The sequence below is a fragment of the Daphnia pulicaria genome, chromosome 6 (assembly GCF_021234035.1).
Source record: "Daphnia pulicaria isolate SC F1-1A chromosome 6, SC_F0-13Bv2, whole genome shotgun sequence".
Classification (NCBI taxonomy): domain Eukaryota; kingdom Metazoa; phylum Arthropoda; class Branchiopoda; order Diplostraca; family Daphniidae; genus Daphnia; species Daphnia pulicaria.
Genome location: NC_060918.1, coordinates 8,890,220 through 8,895,541, shown reverse-complemented (window position 1 = coordinate 8,895,541; position 5,322 = coordinate 8,890,220). Strand labels below are relative to the sequence as shown.

Sequence of the window (5,322 nt, the reverse complement as noted above, 5' to 3'; positions counted from 1 at the left end):
ATGTTCAAGCCAACATAGCGGGTTGGTGGTACCGAACTGATCGTGAAATTGTTGCCCATGTGCGTTGCGATGTCTACGAGAACTTCCTTTCTGGTACTTGCGACAAAACTGTCGTCGACGTGAGTTATGACTATAGTTAACTCATCTCCAGTTCGCCGGATGTATATGCACCGATCTCCATCGCAGCTTTCTAGTCCAAATTTGTGCATTACTTTGTCGTTTTCTTTAAAAAATAGAAGAGGGGCTTGTCTGAGTCCGTAGAGGGATTTTTCAAGTAGACAAACATCGTTCTCCCTTCCTTTCACGACGAAACCTTCTGGTTGCTTCATATAGATGATCTTGTCTAGTTTGGCGTATAGGAAAGCGGTCTTGATGTCGAATTGTGCAACTTCCATGTTCCGGAAGGCGATCTCGGTGAGGGCTGCTTTAATTGATTCGTGGTGCGGTACTGGAGAATAGAGTTGGTCGTAGTCTCTCCCTGGTTGTTGTGCACAGCCGACTGCTACTAGTCTTCCTTTGTATCTTTCTTGGATGTTGTCATACGCGGGCTTAACTTTTCCAATCCATTTACAGTTCAATGGGGTGCATCCTGGGGGAGGGGTAACTAGTCTCCAGGTTTTGTTTTCGATTAGGGAGCTGTACTCTTTCTCAAAGGCTTTCATCCACTTCTCCGCTTGATCGGATTTTAGTGCCTCCTTGTAGCTTTGGGGCTCGAATGATTCGGTGAACAACGCTGAGAAATGGCCATTTTTGAACTCGTTGATTGTAGCGGTGAGGCCAAGTGATCTTCGGAATTCTTCATACCTTGCGGTGTATTTGTGCGAACGAGTCGTTCGACGGAGGTTTTCGGCATCGTTGCCTTGTGGAGCAGTCGGTTGGGGCTCAGGAGCTGTAGCAGGAGGTTCTTGGGGCAAGCCATGCTCTGCATTTTCGTCTGCTGGTGCAGTGTCTTCTTGGGCTGGATCTTGTTGGTGGAGATCTTCTTCCATCGGTTCTGTGGCCGGATTTTCTGACACGTGTTGCTCTTCTTCAGCGGGAGTGTTTGATTGGCTATTGCATTCCTGTAATGTTTGTATAATAGAAGGCCAAAAAAAATGAACGGTTGAAAAAGCAATTGGTAAAGGAAGAGATTTTGTACCGTTGGTAAACCGAGAATTTTCGATGCTAGTAGATATGTATTAATTAGATTGTGTTGAGACTGCCTTGTTGCGTGAGGATCGGAGTCCTCTTTAAAGTCACTGATGAGTAAATTTTCATCAAACGTAACGTCACGGCTTAGGATTATTTTTCTCGTGACTGGATCCCACAGCCTCCATCCTTTGGTTTCTTCGCCGTATCCAACTAGCCAGCACGGAATACCTTTTGGATCTAGCTTTCTGTGTTTGGCTTTGGGGATGAGTGGGTATCCACGGCAGCCAATGATGCGGAGATGACTGATGTCCGGCTTCTGGTCAAAGAATAGCTCGTGCGGCGTTTTTGATGACGAATTGGATGATGATGAACAGGACAGGGTGCGATTCAGGACATAGACAGCACTTCTCAAAAACTCTCCCCACAGTTCTAGGATTGAGTGATCAGCTTTCTTGAATAAGTTTGTAAATTTGTTCGTTCTCATATACATCATGCTTCGGGCAGATTCCATCGCTGTGCGATTAACGCGCTCGGAGACTCCATTCTGCTGGGGGGTGTATGGGTTGGTGATCTGATGCACAATCCCTTCTGAAGCGAAGAAATCGTTGATGGCGTCGTTATCGTATTCTTTTCCACCGTCTGTTCTGACGATTTTTACGTTTCGATCGGTGGCTCGTTTGACGAATGCAATAAATTTCATGAGAAGTTTAGTGGCGTCGGATTTCTTTTTCATGCAAACGACAGATGTCCAGTTTGAGAAGTCGTCCTTGAACACGACGTAATAGATCTCGTTGTTGGGAGTTGGAACCGGTACTTCTCCTATGTCAGAGTGGATGATCTGGCCAACGCAGGTTGATTTTGTTGTGCTGGAGCAGAATGGCGATCTACATGATTTCCCGAATATACATCCTTCACAGGGGGTATGTTTGGTGCTGGGGTCAAGATTGAGGCCGGTGACGGCATTAGATCTTGACATTTTGAGAATAGCTGCATTGTTCAGGTGGGCTAACCGTTGGTGGATGAGTGACAGCGGGAGAAGACGATTCGACCTTGTGGCGACGATGGCTGTTGAACAGTCTTCAAAAGAGTTTGTGGCAGTTACATTAAGGTGGTATAGTGATTTTCCAAGTCTCTTCCCAGACATGACTTCAATGCCGTTCTTCACGAAAGTTGCTCCATCTTTTGCAAAATGGGCTTCGATACCGTGATCAGTTGCGATGCCAACCGAAAAAAGGTTAGTTCCCAGGTCTGGGACAAAAAGGACTTCATGTAGTGTGCCGGCTTTGCTTTCTCCATTGATGTAGGAGACTATCGGGACGGTCCCGACACCAAGGGCCTTAACTTGGACGCCGCCGATTCCGTTTACGGTCCAGGAGTCAGAGATTTCTTCAAATGAGGTGAAGTAGGATCGTTGGTTTGTCATGTGGTGTGATGCACCTGTGTCGGCGTACCAGTAGCTAGGCTTTCGAGCGAGAAAACAAACGGAGGATAGGGCTGCAAACGACTCCTTTGAGTTGTCGTTGTTGTTGTCGTCGTGTTTGGAGTCACGGTTTCGGTCAAATTTGTTGCCTCTGGCTTCTCTCCTCTCGTCACTTTTTCTGTCGTAGCAGTTGATGGCTTTGTGGTTGGTCCTACCACAGATGAAGCAGCCTCGGTCTCTATTTCCGCTCCTTCCTCCTCGGTGGTTGTCGCGGTAGTTGCGTTGGTTTGGTCGGTTGTCTCGATGACGGCTTGATTGACCTCGAGAATCATCACGGTAGTTTTGTCTGTTGTCTCGATAGTTGGAGTTGTTGTTACGTGGGTTGTAGTCTCGTTTCGGGTCTTTGCTGTGGGCAGCATTGGCTACTGCCTCTTTCTGCACTCTGTTCGGGTGGGATGCGAAGAACGCAACATCAACGGGGTCGGCCTGACCGTTGTTGAGTGATTTCGATCTAAGTTCTTCAGTGACTAATCTGGCAGTTAAGTTTACCAGATTCCTCTCGGCCGATGGAACGCTGTCCCACACTGACAGGAAATGCCTGAAACTTGGCGGCAACGTTTGTAGAATTCTCACAATCAGTGCCTGTTCAGATACGTGGCATTCTATGCTGTTTAATTCGTCTGCCATCATTTTCAGTCTGTTTATGTGTGCCATTACAGAGTGATCTAGGAAAGAGAATAGTTAACTCCGATACTAGGTTGATGCTGCTTGATTGTGTGACATTACCAGGGTCCATTTTGTACAGCTGAAACTTTCCGAGCAGGAAATCAGCATTTGCTATGGCCACTTGAGCATACTGTAGTATGAGCCTGTTCCACATCTCGTTAGAGCTGCCTGACCCTTCGAGTGCAACTTGTAAAGACGGTTCGATGTTGTAGAAAATGATTCCTTGTGCGTTAATGTCCTTGTCTATCCATGTGTCGATTTCATTCTGGTTGGTAATCACAGTGACCTTCACTCTTTCTACCTCCATTTCTTGACATACCTGAAAGTAGAGAGACAGAAAAGATCGTATGATCATATTGTTCGGCTGTCTGCAAATTACATTAAGCATGTTCGCACATAAATCATAAGTTCCTTTCATACACACTCGATCGGTTACCTGTGAGTCTAGAGTCACAGTCCGTGTGTAGACAATCAACAATTTTCTTGTACACATTCAATCAGTTACCTGCGATTTGGTATCACAGTCCATGTGCAAACTCAAAAAATTTCTCGTACACATTCAATCAGTTACCTGTGATTTGGTATCACAGTCCATGTGCAGACTCAAAAATTACTCGTACACATTCAATCAGTTACCTGTGATTTGGTATCACAGTCCATGTGCAGACTTAAAAATTACTCGTACACATTCAATCAGTTACCTGTGATTTGGTATCACAGTCCATGTGCAGACTCAACAGTTACTCGTACACATTCAATCAGTTACCTGTGATTTGGTATCACAGTCCATGTGCAGACTTAAAAATTACTCGTACACATTCAATCAGTTACCTGTGATTTGGTATCACAGTCCATGTGCAGACTCAAAAAGTTTCTCGTACTCACATGTGGTTCACAGACCAAGAGAAAAAAGTTCTAGTTGAAACATCTTATGTAATTACCTCATTTGGTTTCCTGTCGTAACCCAGGACTATCCCATCCAGTTTCTTTTGCTTCAGTTTCAGCATGACTGCAAATTTCCATTGCGGGAAATTCACTCCATTGAATTTGGTGAAATCACGTTTGCCCTCGGAATTCTCTGCCATTTTTGTATTTAATCGTGTGGGCGTCAGCCGGGCCCATAACCTGTTGGTTTGAATAAAAGAGTTTACATCTTGTTGATTGAACTTTATTCCACACACCAGGTTCTGTCTTATACTCACACGTAGGGCAATACAATTTACCAATATTACACACGATTATACACAGTACCTTAGTGACAGGAGAAACAGAGAGATAAGAAGCTAGTGGCGAGCTTGACAGAAACGAGGAGGGGAATTGGGGTGGATGCTAAACAGCATCCCAACTGACGGGTGTGGGTTTTGCCGCTCAACATTTACGGTAACACCACAGGCTTAATACTCAACACCAAAATGAAAACTAAGTCTCAAAAGTTTAAGGGGACTGTCCTCTATTACCTAGGTTTCAAATATTCAAACACCAAAATAAATTTCAAAAGTTATGAGCATTTGAAGTTTTTTCTGCCATCATTTTTGTGATTTCAAGACTTTACGGTAACAGCACAGGCTTAAAACTCAACACCAAAATAAAAACTAAGTATCAAAAGATTGAAGGGACTGTCCTCTATTACCTAGGTTTCAAATATTCAAACACCAAAATAAATTTCAAAAGTTATGAGCATTTGAAGTTTTTTCTGCCATCATTTTTGTGATTTCAATACTTTACGGTAACACCACAGGCTTAATACTCAACACGAAAATGAAAACTAAATCTCAAAAGATTGAGGAAACTGTTCTCTATTATCTAGGTTTCAAATATTCAAACACCAAAAAAAATTTCAAAAGTTATGAGCATTTGAAGTTTTTTCTGTCATCATTTTTGTGATTTCAAGACTTTACGGTCACACCACAGGCTTAAAACTCAACACCAAAATGAAAACTAATTCTTAAAAGATTGAAGGGACTGTCCTCTATTACCTAGGTTTCAAATATTCAAACACCAAAATAAATTTCAAAAGTTATGAGCATTTGAAGGTTTTCTTGCCA

The 5,322-nt window shown here is 43.6% G+C and overlaps 1 long non-coding RNA gene across 1 annotated transcript; it reads right to left on the bottom strand.

The window, feature by feature from the left end:
• Window positions 1-3,469: 3,469 nt before the first annotated feature.
• On the bottom strand, window positions 3,470-4,635 carry LOC124341955. Its single transcript, XR_006918683.1, has 3 exons — window positions 4,480-4,635; window positions 4,219-4,402; window positions 3,470-3,596 (listed from the first exon to the last, which is right to left on the bottom strand). It is a non-coding gene; the product is annotated as an uncharacterized LOC124341955 (long non-coding RNA).
• Between the last annotated feature and the right edge of the window lie 687 nt (window positions 4,636-5,322).